This window comes from Panthera pardus, unplaced genomic scaffold, assembly GCF_024362965.1.
Source record: "Panthera pardus isolate Hobbes unplaced genomic scaffold, ASM2436296v1 HiC_scaffold_6, whole genome shotgun sequence".
Lineage (NCBI taxonomy): Eukaryota > Metazoa > Chordata > Mammalia > Carnivora > Felidae > Panthera > Panthera pardus.
This window is the reverse complement of record NW_026526991.1, coordinates 91,105,693-91,120,168: the sequence shown is the minus strand read 5'-3', so window position 1 is coordinate 91,120,168 and position 14,476 is coordinate 91,105,693. Positions and strand designations below refer to the sequence as shown.

Genomic DNA, 14,476 nt, shown 5'->3' with positions numbered 1-14,476 from the left:
CAGGGAGGCTGCCTGAAGCGTGCTCCGCTCGCGGTGCCAAAGCCCACTCGGCCTACTCGGATAGTTAACCGTTCAGTGAGAAGGCAGCACACACCCAAGGTGAAAGAAAACAAGGAAAACTCCTGGGAAGCTGTGGGAAAGTTAATGAGCTGCTTCCAACGTGTGGCAGGCTGCAGTCGCAGGTGGCTGACAAAGCTAGGCAGGTTAAGAAAATAATATTTATCATCCAGCTGCCAGGACTGTCTTTATCAAAACTCTTTCTAAAATCCATACAAGAAGAAGAAAAACGGGCTTGAAAAAAAATTTGAAGAGAAACAAAAACAAAAAGCCCAAAGCAGCTGTGATTCAAATGCTCTTTGGGTTGCTGATGGGTTAGAAACAAAGCGCGAGAGAGCAATTGAAACTGACAGCAATTTTTAAACATTTTCCTGCAAATAAAATGGAAAACAACAAACAACTAAATCTGATTATTTATTTAAAAATTAAAATTAAGCTGCAACTTTGAAATGACACTACTAAATTCTATTTTGTAGCAACCTCAAATTAAGTAACATCTTCCATCTGTTGAGCACTTTCTGAATTTCCTTAATTATCATTATTTGAATGTAAATTTTGAGTTTTAGCCAGTTTGTCCAAAGAGGCACAATGCTAATTTAAAAGAAAAATAAAGAAATCGTTATCTGTATGGGGGCTGCTGCTGTTTCTTCCATTTAGTTATTTCTTTAAATGATCTGCGTGTTCTCTGTTTTCAGTGTGGTGAGGGTTTTTCGTTTTTTAATTATTTAATCAAAGACTGATTTATGATTTAGCTTAACAGATGGTTCGTGATAATGTGAGTCAAAGCATTTTCAGAGAAATTCCACATTTGAAATTGGTGTGTGTGTGTGTGTGTGTGTGTGTGTGTAAATGTTTCTGTTTTTCTGGATCCACATTCCTATCTGTGTCTGTATCTGGAAGTCAGAGCTTCTGAATGCCGACCCCAATAGGGCAGTATTGCATATGAAACTGATTTATCAATGCAACCATTCCTGGTTCCTTACCTTGGTAATCAGTTTCATCTGCAGGGGGAGAAAAAGATAAATGAGGATTGAGGGAAAAGCATGCTGTCCTGTGTTCTAAGTACACATGTTAAACTACGTGTTGGAAAGAATATCATGAACTTCATATTGGTAGGAAATGAACTCCTATCCGTTCTGACAGATGCTCTGGTTTACATGGAAAAGTATTTTGTAAGGCTCACACACAATCCATTTAAGATTATCACATTAAACCATATTTACTTCAGAGGTCTGTAATAATTACATATGCACTTGAAAATCCCCAGGACTTCGGCTGCTGTGTCACAGATTTATACTCAAACATTTTCATTTGATGTGCAAAGTGAGAAGTACTCTTTAGTGGCAAGACAATTATCTGATTCTACTAATAAATGACTGCACTAGTAGTCATTTTTAATTGAACAATTATAGGATATTGCACTGTCAGTTGATTATAGAAGTCATTTCATAAATGTCAAAAATCTCTTTAAATGAATTATGAAGCTCCAAAATAACTCCGGCAATCAGCCAGCAATAACACAATAATCTGTTTACCCTGTTGTCAGCTGAACTCTTACCATTTTGTTGAGGGGGAGATGCTGAGAGGAAAAGCAGAGCATAGTATATAGGGAACCCTTTCTTAAGGATTAAGCTTAACCGGAACTCTAGCAACCACCTAGGCTTTGATTAATATAGATTATGAGTGTTCTTAAGAGCTTGTTTATGTATAAAATGTATTACAAAATTAAGTCATTCTGCAAATGCAGACATTACAAATGTATATGTGTTCCATTGAAATGTATATGTGTGGTCCATTCATGTGTGTTCCTTTGGAAAATATTCAAGATAAGTTGATCCTTGGGCACTTTGTTAGAAATGCAGGGGCTGGCCCAATGCTTACCAGAACCCTGCCCCTCACATTCTTTAACCTTGGTTCCTTCACCCCATGAGTCCTTTCTGCCAATTATACTTGAGTTGAATCTTCTGAATGCCGCTCTAATATCCATCATCTTTTATTTTAGAGGTATATCCAGAAGAAGTGTTATTCTTAATATCACATAACAGAATGCTGCCCTGCTATTTTCAGTTTCTTGTACTTTGTTATTGGCATGGAATGTGTGTGGACGCCTCTCTGAATATAACAATGTCACATTTTCAGCTGGCAAGGATGAAGCCAGAGGAAACTAATTTTCACTTAAAAAAAAAGTGTACTGACAATACAAGTTTCTAATATTTAATGTGCAATGTTATTACTAAATACTTCTATAATACATGGTATGTATTTACTTAAAAAGTATACTCTAACTTTATAAAAATTAGTTATTTAATATATAACTTTGACTTGCTATCCTTTCACATTTATTGCTTTCTACTTAATAGCACTCTGTAATATATTTGCTGTGCCTTTATTTTTCTATGGAATGTCAACAATGTGACTTACAAGCAAAAATGTCAGTGTTTTCAGATAAAGATATCTTTATAAAGTTGTTTGTGGAATACAGTTTTCAAAAAGAAGAAATAAAACCTTGATTTGTTATTCCATAAGTTTGGGATTATTTATTTATCTCAAGCTCTTTTTAACTGAATCCATTTGCAAATTTTACCTTAGAGCCATCTGAATAATCATAATTTTACTGCCCCTCACTTAAAACATGTGGAGGACACAGAATAATGTCTGCTTTGTTCTTTTCAGGTTGGACATTCATCAGTGAATGAAAACACAGCAGACAAATTTCTTGGTTCCTAAAATATTCTCTTGGGTAGTCTTCCCTACTTTCCTTAGCAGTTCTCAAGATTATGCAATATACATTTCCAAATTCCTAATAAAGATCAAAATTATTTTCCCAAAAAGTAAATTGTAAGATACTGGGAAAACTCTAAGAACAAAGGAAGGAAAATTACTCACAAGCTTAGGTAAGTGATCTATGGAATGTGTGTATGGATACAATTGGATGACCCTTATTTCTTTTTTTTTTTTTTTAATTTTTTTTTTTCAATGTTTTTTTATTTATTTTGGGGACAGAGAGAGACAGAGCATGAACGGGGGAGGGGCAGAGAGAGAGGGAGACACAGAATCGGAAACAGGCTCCAGGCTCCGAGCCATCAGCCCAGAGCCTGACGCAGGGCTCGAACTCACGGACCGCGAGATCGTGACCTGGCTGAAGTCGGACGCTTAACCGACTGCGCCACCCAGGCGCCCCGACCCTTATTTCTAAAAAGACTAGACCAACTACTTATGGTCCTATAGTTCTCTTACCATGTTTATCACTGGCAGTGTAAGCAGAGAAAACTCAAAAGAGCAAAGAAAAGCCTCTGTAAATCACACATGGTGTCTTGAGAGAACTAAAAGAAAAAGAAAAAGACAAAAACATGTGTGGGTGTGTGGCACTTAGGACAGATTCAAAAATAGCTGAATGGCTTTGCTGGTGGCATGGGTCATAACTTTAGATGACATGTTACTCACCTAACCTGTCCCTACATTTTCATCCAATTTTGTATAAACCACTGCCTTAGAAAAATCTTTTTAAGTTGGTTGCTTAAATAGTTCTCGCAAGATTTACACAAAATTAGATAAAACCATTACAGCTAAACTTGTATTTACTGACAGTAAAAGATGGATACTCTGTTAACTGTTGCTATACCACATTGTTTTCTCTATTTTTAAAGAATGGAAATATACTAATACAGGATTCTACTGAATTTGACAGCATTATTGTTAGATACACTATTATTTTATGTATCACTAAGGAAAAAAATGCTGTTAATCATGCCAATTGTAACACACATCTTGATATAAATCTTAGAATCTGAAAAAAGTGTACATTTTAGCTTTTCTAAAAGAAGGTAGCATTATCATAACATACTGTTAATAATTTAAAAGGAATTTCAGTGCTTTAGAATGAGGTAAAACCACCATTATCACCAAAAATGTTATTGGAAAATAGAGTAAAAAACACACTATGTTTTATATATTGTTTATAAGTTAATACTTTACCAGTAAAAAACTGGATGTTAGTATAAGTTATGTTTCTAGTCTTAAATTACAAATCTGATTTTCTTTTATTGCTGTTGGACAACTGAACACATACACACACATATATATATACATATACATACTTATATACACACATAGATACAGGTCAAACATATGTATATACACAAATCTATACACTTTGTAACGTATTTTTATAAATATTAATGAAATAAATCAGGAGTCAGATTTTAATAAATCTCTACTGATAAATAAATTTTAGAAGTAGGAACAGAAAGTAATTTGCATACAAAGCAATGAGGAGGCAAAATGGAAAAAAAAATGTAATACTCATCTGATATCTCCTTTACAAGATTACTTTTCTTTAGTATTTCCCTCCTTTCACCCCCAATGTAGTGAAAAATAAATGTCAATGACAAATAAATGTCAAACGTATGCTTATTTTTATCAATATTATATTTTTAGTCATGCCAATGGAAGAAAGCCTTTTAAGGCCTCGAGGGTAGTTAAAAAACCTTTTTGTTGTTGTTGTTGTTGTTGTTGTTGTTGTTGTTTGTTGTTTTTAATGCAGTCACATAAAGTGTTGCCTTACAATTTGAGCATTAAAATATCTGTTGGGGTTTCAGGAAACACAGGCTGATGCAATCAAATAGTTACTATATAAACCTTTCCCTAATCTTTAAGGGTTGAAGAAAATGCATATATAGAAAAAGTTATTAAGAAAAAATAGCTAGGATAGATGGGATTTTAAAGCATTTGTAAGAAGCTAAAATGCAATGAATTGTGTATTATAGGCAATATTTGGAGATCCTTCTGTATTATTTAAAGCTACCAAAGAACATGTCCTTTGTAAAAGTCCATCTTTTAAAATTTTTGTCATAAAACTGAAAGAATAATCTAGAGCACTGAACTGGTTAGTTTTCAATTTTTGAATGTGTAATTGAAACTCAAGTGTATCAATCATAAGCTATCATTCCAAGGCTTTTTTAAAGGGAGCAATAATTAAAACAAAAACAAACCACAACAACACATGATATGTTCAGAGAACCAGTCCAACTGGGAAATAAGTAGTTGTTGCCCTTCTTTGCTTTCTATTTTCACTTTTCCCTGACTTCCTATTTTTCTGCCCCTTTTCCCTTTCCCTTGACCACACCTAGCCTCTCTGGTGTGCTTCCATACTCATTCATATTGTCTACTAGTGCCTCATGTTTCTGACTTTTTTCTTTATATGTCATGCTCTGTGTCCTTGATCCTGTGTTTTTAAAGCTTTCTCTAAATAACTAAAGTCTATCAGTAAAATAATTCAAGATAACATATTGGTGTGAATCAACATTTGATATTTACACTTACAACAGCTTAGCATTTTGACACAGGATCTGTTAGGAGTATATGCTTTATCTCAAAAAATAAATACTTAAGTTATCTTTTCAGAAACAGGGACAATCTAGTGGTTGTATAAGTTTGTCTTCAAATTTGTTGTCTAATATTTCTCAGGTTGACAGACGACCATGGGGGAAGGGAAGGGGAAAAAAATAATTTCATACAGAGAGGGAGGCAAACCATAAGAGACAAACCGAGACCAATACAGAGAACAAACTGAGGGTTGGTGGGGAAGGGGAGAGGGAAAAATGGGTGATGGACATTGAGGAGGGCACTGGTTGGGATGAGCACAGGTGTTGCATGTAAGCAAAGAACCACAGGAATCATCTACCTCCAAAACCAAGAGCACACCGTATACACTCTGTTAGCCAACTTGACAATAAATTATATTTTAAAAATGCTTTAATAAAAATAAAAAAACTTAATAAAATATTAAAATATTAAAAAATGTTTCTCAGGCTGTAGGTGTGTTTCCTTATTCTTCACTCTAGTATTTTTAATTGTTTCCTGGACATTTTTATAGGTCATCTTGATTGTCTTGTAGGCATTTCAGGTTTAACATAGAACCAAACAGGCTCATTCTCTTGCCCATGAAATCTTTTCTTCCTTTTGTGGAAGGTGAATTTCTTGGATGATAGGTTAATAGCACCATTCCCTGCTCTGTCAGCTTTGCTAGACCTGACTGATTTGCCCTCTACCCATCTAACTCTTCTTCAGCTCCTACCCATTTTCAGCTCAGTTGACCACAAGTCCTATAGGTTCATCTCAGAATTATTTCTTGAATCTGATTCCTTCTATCTGCTCCTACTGACACTGACTTAATTTAAACAAGCAATCCCTCTTAATAGATTACTGCAATGGACTCCTAAATTTTGTCAGTAACAAGGATTTTTCCTTACTGGGTTACATGCTTACCATCTAATCCGTCATTACAAATTGTTTTTATAAATGCCAATCATGTTTCTCTTTTGTTTGAAAATTAGACTTTTTATTATTTTTATATTGAAGTTTAATTACCTACACAGGGAATTAAAAAAACAACAACAACAACTTTGATATCCAGGCTTATGTCCTTTTCAGTCTACATTTTTACACATATCCCATTTAACCCTTGTTCCAACCTTACAGAATGCTTGCCATTTCCTGAAAATATGTTGCTCTTCCTTTAATTTTAGGCTTCTTAGGCTACTTTCTTGCCTAAAATGTATCACACTCACTGACAAATGCTTTCTCATCTTTTAAAATTTATTTCAGATGTCACTTCTTCTGCAAAGGTTTTCTTTACTCTCCAAGGCAGTTGACATCCTAATTTAGGCATTAATGTTATTGTATTTGCTGTGGGATTATGTCCCACCACAGCAAAGTTCCATTCCCCAGTACAGACACTGGGCTTTCCCACATACGAGAAGATAAGTATGTATTAATAATAAGATAAGTATTAATCAGAGCTCAGTGATCAGTGTAATGTGAGGTGAAGGAAAGTGCAGTCTAGAATGTCTTCTAGATTTCTCAATAAGAGAAAAAGTAAAGAGGAAGAGATATAAACATCTTGATTAGGTAGTTTCCGTACATCAAAGTGTATATTTCCTTCACATAATTAGATAGACTAAAAATTTCATTTTAAGGGCTAGATCACATACTGGCTGTTTGCTTGTTTGTTTAAGTTTGTAAAGGGACAAACAGTATTTTCAGTTTTGAGGGCCATATGTTCTTGATTGCAACTGTTCAAATCTGCCTTTGTGGCAGGACAGCAGCTATAGGAAATGGCTTTTGTAAAATACTTACAAAAACAGTGGCAAGCCAAATGTAGCCTACAGGATATAGTTTGCTGACCCCTAGTTTATAACTGAGGTCCTCAGTGTGTAAGGGAAGTGCCATCCAAGTGGATGAGATTACTCAAGGAAAGGATGTAGAGGGAGAAGACCAGTGTGTCTCTGTATCAGGAAGCATAGAATCCATGGAGAAACCAGAAATTAAATGGTCAGAAGATGCCAGAAATGTTGGAAAACAAGAACAAGAACTGTTAAGGAAATAAGGTAATGGAGTTTTCAAGATTAACTGTGTTAAGTGTGGTAGAAAACTTTAATAAATATGACCAGAAAGAAAAACAGATCATTGACTTGATTTTGCAATGAAGCAATCATGTGACCTCAGAATAAGAAGTCTCAATGGGGGGGGGGGGGACAGATGTCGCTGTGCAGTAGGAGGTGTAAATGAAAATATAAAAGGAAATCCAACGACTATTCATTACTGTCTCAAGAAGCTGTTTTTTTTTTTGTTGTTGTTGTTGTTAAATGTTTAGTCATCTTTGAGAGAGAGACAGAGCACGAGCAGGGGAGGGTCAGACAGGGAGACACAGAATCCTAAGCAGGCTCCAGGTTCTGAGCTGTCAGCACAGAGCCCGACACAGGGCTCCAACCCATAAGCCGTGAGATCGTGACCTGAGCTAAAGTCAGACGCTTAACCAACTGAGCCACCCGGGTGCCCCAAGAAGCTTGGTTTAAGTAAAAGACTGGTTCAGAGTACAGTATTTTTGTTTGTCCTAGTTTTACATTGCCCTTTGACCACCTGTATAGATTTTGGCAGGGGATGAGGTATTTATTAATAATTATACATTGTTGCTGCTGGCAAAGTCTTTAAAATCTATAATTAACATCTGTGTTACTTCACATGCTAGCAAATTGAATGTTTTAGAATTGTAAGGGCCTAGATTAAGAATTCTTTATTAAAGCTTGTTCACTGCTCATCTTTACTTCTCCTTCCTGGTTGCCCTGAGTCTGTCAGCCTTTCTTCAAGCACACCTGATAGCTTTAAAAAAGACTCTTATCCTTTGTATTCTTCCAGAATTGATGTGACTCCATCCTTCCATGACATCCTCTGCATGATCTGCTTCTGTTCTCCCTGTATTTTCTTGAGTTATGTTAATGAGGATTCATATAGGTGTTTGGTCTGAGATGCCAGTCTCTTAAACTTTGGTACTTGATAAAAGGACTACACTTATCTATGAGAGTTAGGCCATATGCTCAGAATCAATACAAATGTGACTTTCTATGGAACAATATTCTCAACAATGTACTAGAACCTTGCAAAGAAAGGTTCAAAATGTTGAAATAATCTGGAAGAAAAGGATTATATATTTAACAGTCAAAATATACTTACAAAATAAGTATTCCTACTGTCCTATCATTCTTCTCTGTCCAGATATTGTGAAGTTCAGAGTTGTATGTTGAAGATAGCAGTATGGTACCAACATGTATTCTGTGCCCATCTCATGGAAAGATAATATATTTATTATCTTTGAATTATTCATTATCTATGAATGGAAGAAATGTAATGAACATTTATTGAGTACTTTATGACAGGCCCTATTCTAAGCTCTTAATAGGTGTTAACTTATATAATCCTCATAATAGACCTAAGAGGTAAGAGCTATTATTATCTCCATTATACAGATGAGAACACTGAGGTCCAGAGAGGTATGTAAGTGGTCCCAGGCTACATGGCTAGAGGGCAGTGTTCCGAGTATTTCAATCCAAATAGATGGCTCTAGAACCTTACTGCCTGACAACTACAATAATGAGAGTTAACACGTGAATAATGGGGATCAATATTCACTGGAATAGTAATAATTCATTTGAAAGAAAGAATCCAAAGTGACTTTTAAATTCTTTTTATAATGATATAATGTTCCCTATCGGAATAAAGGTCCAAGCTTTATTTTATTTTATTTTTTCTTTTCGATTTCCCCCCTGAGTCTCTAAGACACTATCCCTAAAAGCCTAGTCAGTATCTCTTCCTATGTTGTTAAAGTAGCAAGAGGCTTTCAAAATTTCTCAACAACACTTGAATCAGAGTTCTTGTTAGAAAGTACACATTGTAACCCTAGTGGGGATTTTCCGCCTTCTCAAATTATAGGGCAAACAGATTACATTTGAAAATTACAGAGAAAGTGTGACAAAGTGACCTCCCCACAGTCCCTGCTCCTCTAGTGTTTTCCCCATCCTACTTCAATCCTCCCTTTCACATAAATTTTGTTGTTGTTTTTAATTGCATCATCTATAGTCCAGAGAGCTGGGAGGAAGTTTAAAGGCACCATGAACCAGCAGGGCTCAAGAAAAAGGGATCGAGTATCAAGATGATTCTGGTGAGATCACCATTGAAGGTGGACAAGAGGTAGAGGCTGTTACCCCAAGGCCTGAAAAGTGCATCCGCTAGTCTTCATCTTTCTGCCTTGTTTCCAAAAGCAAATAACACACTAATGACACTTAATATCTCTCTCAAGCCTTTTCTCTTTCTCATCCACAAGTACACATACATATGTCTACTATAAAATGTTCTGTTGAGATTTCCTCCAGGTTGCAATCTTAGTGCTACAATTGATTAATGCACTCAGAAAAAAAATTATAAAACCTTTGTTGAAGAGTACATCTAAGCTAAGTTATATAATGGCATTCTTGTGTAAATACCCTAAGTCATTTGGAATGCTGCCTTCCTAGGACATGTTTTCTCCCTTGTCATTCAAGAAAATATCTGTTACATTAAACTAACCCCTATATATTTTTTTTTATTTTAGAAAGAAATTCAATTAACACAAAAATCAAAATGACATATAATTAGCATTAAGCAAAGTAGGTAGTCAGTGATACTGAGAATTCTTGGGGTCATATCAGTCTTTAAATGTCCATTCACTTCATTTATGTCATTGATAATAGGAAAGATAATCCCCATTACCTTAACAGTGATCTTAGCCATGTTTGTTATTTCCTAGTTTAGACATGCATCACCCGACTTTGTTACTCCACTGAATAAATGACACTAATGTGGGTCTAAGGTGAGGTGTGAGGTATGTAGGTGAATTGTCCAGCTGGGTGTGCAATCTGCTATATGTGTCCAGTCACCTCTATGGCCTCTGCCTACATTTTAAACATGAAGTACATGTTTAATATGAAGAAAGAATATGAAGATCTGCTCATAGACAGATCCCAGTGATGCTGTCTCTATTTTTTCTTCATTAGTATGTAAATACTTTACTTTTGTAAGAGTCTTCATATACTACAGAAAAAAAAAAACTATATTCTGGGCTTCACAGCCCTTCCCCGCAAAGAGACCTAATAAATCATGTTGCGTTTGTTATACATTACTTCAAACAGAGTAATACGGGTGTGTAGACTTTATATTCCAATATAAGCTTGAATTCTGGCTGACGATTGCAGGAAACCAGTGGACAAAAACAGAATGACCTGTTTAAAGAGGTGGGAAAGAAGAATCAAAACATTGTTTGGTGAATTAAAGATCAGTAAGAAAGATAAAAGACACCAGAATGTGGTGGTCAGTCAGGTGGCTGTTATAATGAGAATAATGGAAATCAATACGAAATTTATTGTGAATAAAGAGACCAAATCACATTCTCAGTATTAATGGGTGTAAAACCAAAGCAAATGAAAACACTGAGATATTTCTTCTTTGTATTGATGTTAAAACTGAAATGCCAGAATGAATACTTGAATTTTATAGTGTATAAAATTTAAAACACCAATGAAACTAAATGCTTATATAAGATCTAACTTAAAATGTGTGATATATTACAAAGCCTCAAGGAACAATACAAAGCTATGAGAATATGTGGTAAAGATATACTATCACTGCACTGGAAAGTTTTAGCGAATATTGAACATGCTGCTCCCTTTGCATCAGTCCCTTCCACTGAGTGACGTCTTCAGAGTGATCATGCTGATGTTGGTTAGGTCCAGCTTCAGCCATGTCCAAACCTTGTTGAACATCATTAGTGGAGCGTTCAGGTCCATTGTCTCTGGCTTTGATCTGTGGTAGTTTATATTTCACAACTATCAATCTAGGTAGAGGATGACTTTGTTCTCCATCTAATTCCTGGTGTGGTTCCTCCCTTCATCCCTCCGTGCGTCAGGGAATTTTCTCCCCAAATCAGCACTCAGGCTTTAATTGAATGTGAGAAGAGAAGCAAAATGAGGATGAGGAGGATGGTAGTAGGAGGAACTAAAGAGTAACAATGGACTGGGAGTGTATGTGGGGAGGTGTTTTGAAAATGGAGTGGCTGATGTTCAACAAAGGAGAAGGGTGTAGGGAGATGAAGCTGAAACAAGAAGGATGAACAAAGCTGTTGCCTGGTGGCTGAATGTCTAGAGTAGCATTGCACATGCATAAACATATTGGTATTTTGATATTTAAAAGTGGCAAGTTGTATCTGAGTATTGAAAGCTAGAAATGTAATCATTAGCCACAATATATTGGGGCAGAAACCCAAAAATGTCAGATTATCCGAAATTTTAGATTTTAAAGATGGGTGATAATGTAATATTTGATGATCTTCAGCCTAGAGAAGATTTAATGCTTTGGGCCAGCATGCATTTGAGAATTTTTCTTTCAATCAAGGGTTAACTTCAAATAACAGTGAATCTTCCCATGTAATAATGATTTTCAAAACAATTTCTCTGTAACAAAAATTGTTTTTTGAGAGAGAGAGAGAGAGAGAGGGAGAGAGAGATTGTACAGGAACAGGAGCACATGGTTAATTGGCATTCATATTCCTGAGCAAACTTGTAAATAGTACCATTCTCACAGGAATTAAATCAGTTGCACTGTGGGTAACTTTAGAATTCAAAGGTGCCACAGTTCCTCACTCTGTGTTGATGGAACTGAACGGCATTAACCTTTTCACTTGCACTAACAAAGACAAGTGAAGACAAGATGTGCTATGACTCCTGCACATCTATGTTTTGTTTTTTGCCCAGGGCCCTCTACAATTATCCTACACTTCAGAACTAATTTCTCCACGCGTTTACCTACATTGTTTTTGCACTACTCCTGAAACACCGCAATCTCATTAACTCTTTTCTCTCTCTCTCTCTTTTTTTTTTTCCAAAAGGAGGATTTATAAGGACATACAAGAAATAATTATTCAGTGATTCATTCATTGTTGAGCAAAACTTTGTAGCTTTTGCAAATATGTTGGCCCTTATCCAAAGTAAATGTTGTTTTTGTTTTGTTTTGTTTTGTTTCCCCTTCAGTCTTAGAAATAAGATAACACTCTAGTGCTTCCATCAGTAACTCTGACTATTGTTCTCCTATACTGAATTAAAAATCAGACTTCTTATTTTTAGGTGGGGGCAAGAGGGAAAGAGAAAACCAAATTAAATTTTAGAAGTTAAGTTTTCACTATAGGAATCTCCTTGCTTATTTATTTCTTCACTTCTTTTTTAAAGTACAAAATATACATATGTATACATATATACACAAAAATACATATATCTATGCATATATGTATTTTGTTTTGTTTTACAAGTATAAAGCTGGCGAACAACTATCTGTCACCAAGAATCAGCTGTTTTAGATATAGAAATATGTGCCTGTCTTTTTGCAGTTCATGAATAATTTGATCATGGCAAATGGATAGAAAGTTGTACTTTAAGGCAACTAGAATATAGGATTCTCTTGATTACAATGAGAAAGGAGTACTCACAAAACTGAACTGCAAATAGTTAACTCTGTAAGTTTATACGGAGAAATCTTGTTTGGCTATAGTTGTAATTTCCTTAACTATAAGTCGACTTGATAGCAGCCAACAATATGCTTCTATAAAAAATAACATGGATCAGATAATAATTAACAAAATTACTGCCGAAACTTAAGTGGGAAAAGTTGAACAATCATGTTTACTTGTCCAACTGTAGTACACACCCGAAAAGACAGTTGATATAATGAGGGAATCTAATAACTCCTTTATATGTTGTAAATTTGTAAGAATGAGGTTTTCTTACCTAGAAGAAAAGATCTAGTAGGGGACATGTAAACTGTCTTCAAATATTTGAAGAATTGTTATGTAGAAGAAAGAGCAAACAGAGTGAGGACCAATGAGTCATATGTGGGTTTAATAAATGGAAGAACTTATTAAGAATAGATAGGATTGACATAGAATGTGGTACCATGAAATAGAGCCTTAAAACCAAATCTGGAAGACCATTTGTCAGAGATGCTATTGAAATAATTTTCTGCATGGAAGTTATAAAGGATGGATGGCCTCTAGGTTCACCTCCATCTCTAAATCTTAAGAGTTTGCTTTCTGTTGACTACAGAGCACTTTCCCAGCCACGTTTTGCAGAACATTAGGTCTGGTGGATGTTAATAGGTGCTTTGTGAAAAAAATGACTGTGGTCAAATTAATTTGAGGAAAATTGTTTACCATACCCTCTTCTTGGAGAACAAAAATGAACATTTGCATAGCAAAAGTCCTGAGCAGTCTTGTACTAAAAATCCCTTTTAACTCAAAATAACCCACAGTCTCTGAACTTAACTGAATATAGAACAATTTTATGGTACACTTATTTGCAACCTGAAGGAATAGCATTCCTTGGACTATTAGTTTTGGAAACAGCAATTAATATACAATAAGAGCAATCCTTTCAGTTGACACAAAATACATTTTGAACACATTTACAAATATTCAATATATAAAGGAGAAAATTTACATGTAGAGGTAAGACTCTTCCCTAAAAGATAAAAAGTTATTAGAAAGTTCCCCAAGCACCTGCCTTTTAAATATAAACCAATCATCTACTTCAAATATTTTGTAGATGTTTTAAAATGTCCTTATTCCTTATAATTTAATATTCAATTAATGAACCTAATTTTGGAGAGTTTCTAATTGAAGCTAATTGTTCTGTCTGATTTCTATCTGTGTAAATCAATTTTATTAAATTTGTAAGAATTACTCTTTATACTTACATCATTACTTTCAGTTATCCCTTATAAATTCATATTTATAAAAGAATAAAGATAAACTGTATAAATTTTTCAAATAATTACATAAGCACTGTTGTAAAGATGAAAATGGTGACACTATTGACACTAGACTGTTGTCTGGGAGACAGTGCCCCCATGTGATGGCTCAAAATTCCCACTCATTAAAAATATTAAACATCCAAATTTGGTTTATAAAGTGTGGTTGAAAGCTATCAAAGCATAATAAGTAAGTCTAAAATGTATCTTTTCACTACTATACCAATAGAACCATATTTTATTAATTACTTTAACT

General features: G+C 34.9%; 1 long non-coding RNA gene across 2 annotated transcripts in view; it reads right to left on the bottom strand.

Annotated features, from left to right (window-relative positions):
• Positions 1 to 8,622: 8,622 nt before the first annotated feature.
• The window catches only part of LOC109268674 (uncharacterized), a 71,655-nt gene continuing 65,801 nt past the window's right edge, over positions 8,623 to 14,476 (bottom strand). The window contains exons 3-5 of one of the 2 annotated variants that reach the window (XR_002080726.2): positions 12,905 to 13,017; positions 10,551 to 10,649; positions 8,623 to 8,722 (exon numbers count right to left, since the gene is read on the bottom strand). This is a non-coding gene — a long non-coding RNA (uncharacterized LOC109268674). The remainder of the gene's footprint in view (positions 8,723 to 10,550; positions 10,650 to 12,904; positions 13,018 to 14,476) is intronic. The other variant, XR_002080727.2, reaches the window with a different exon arrangement.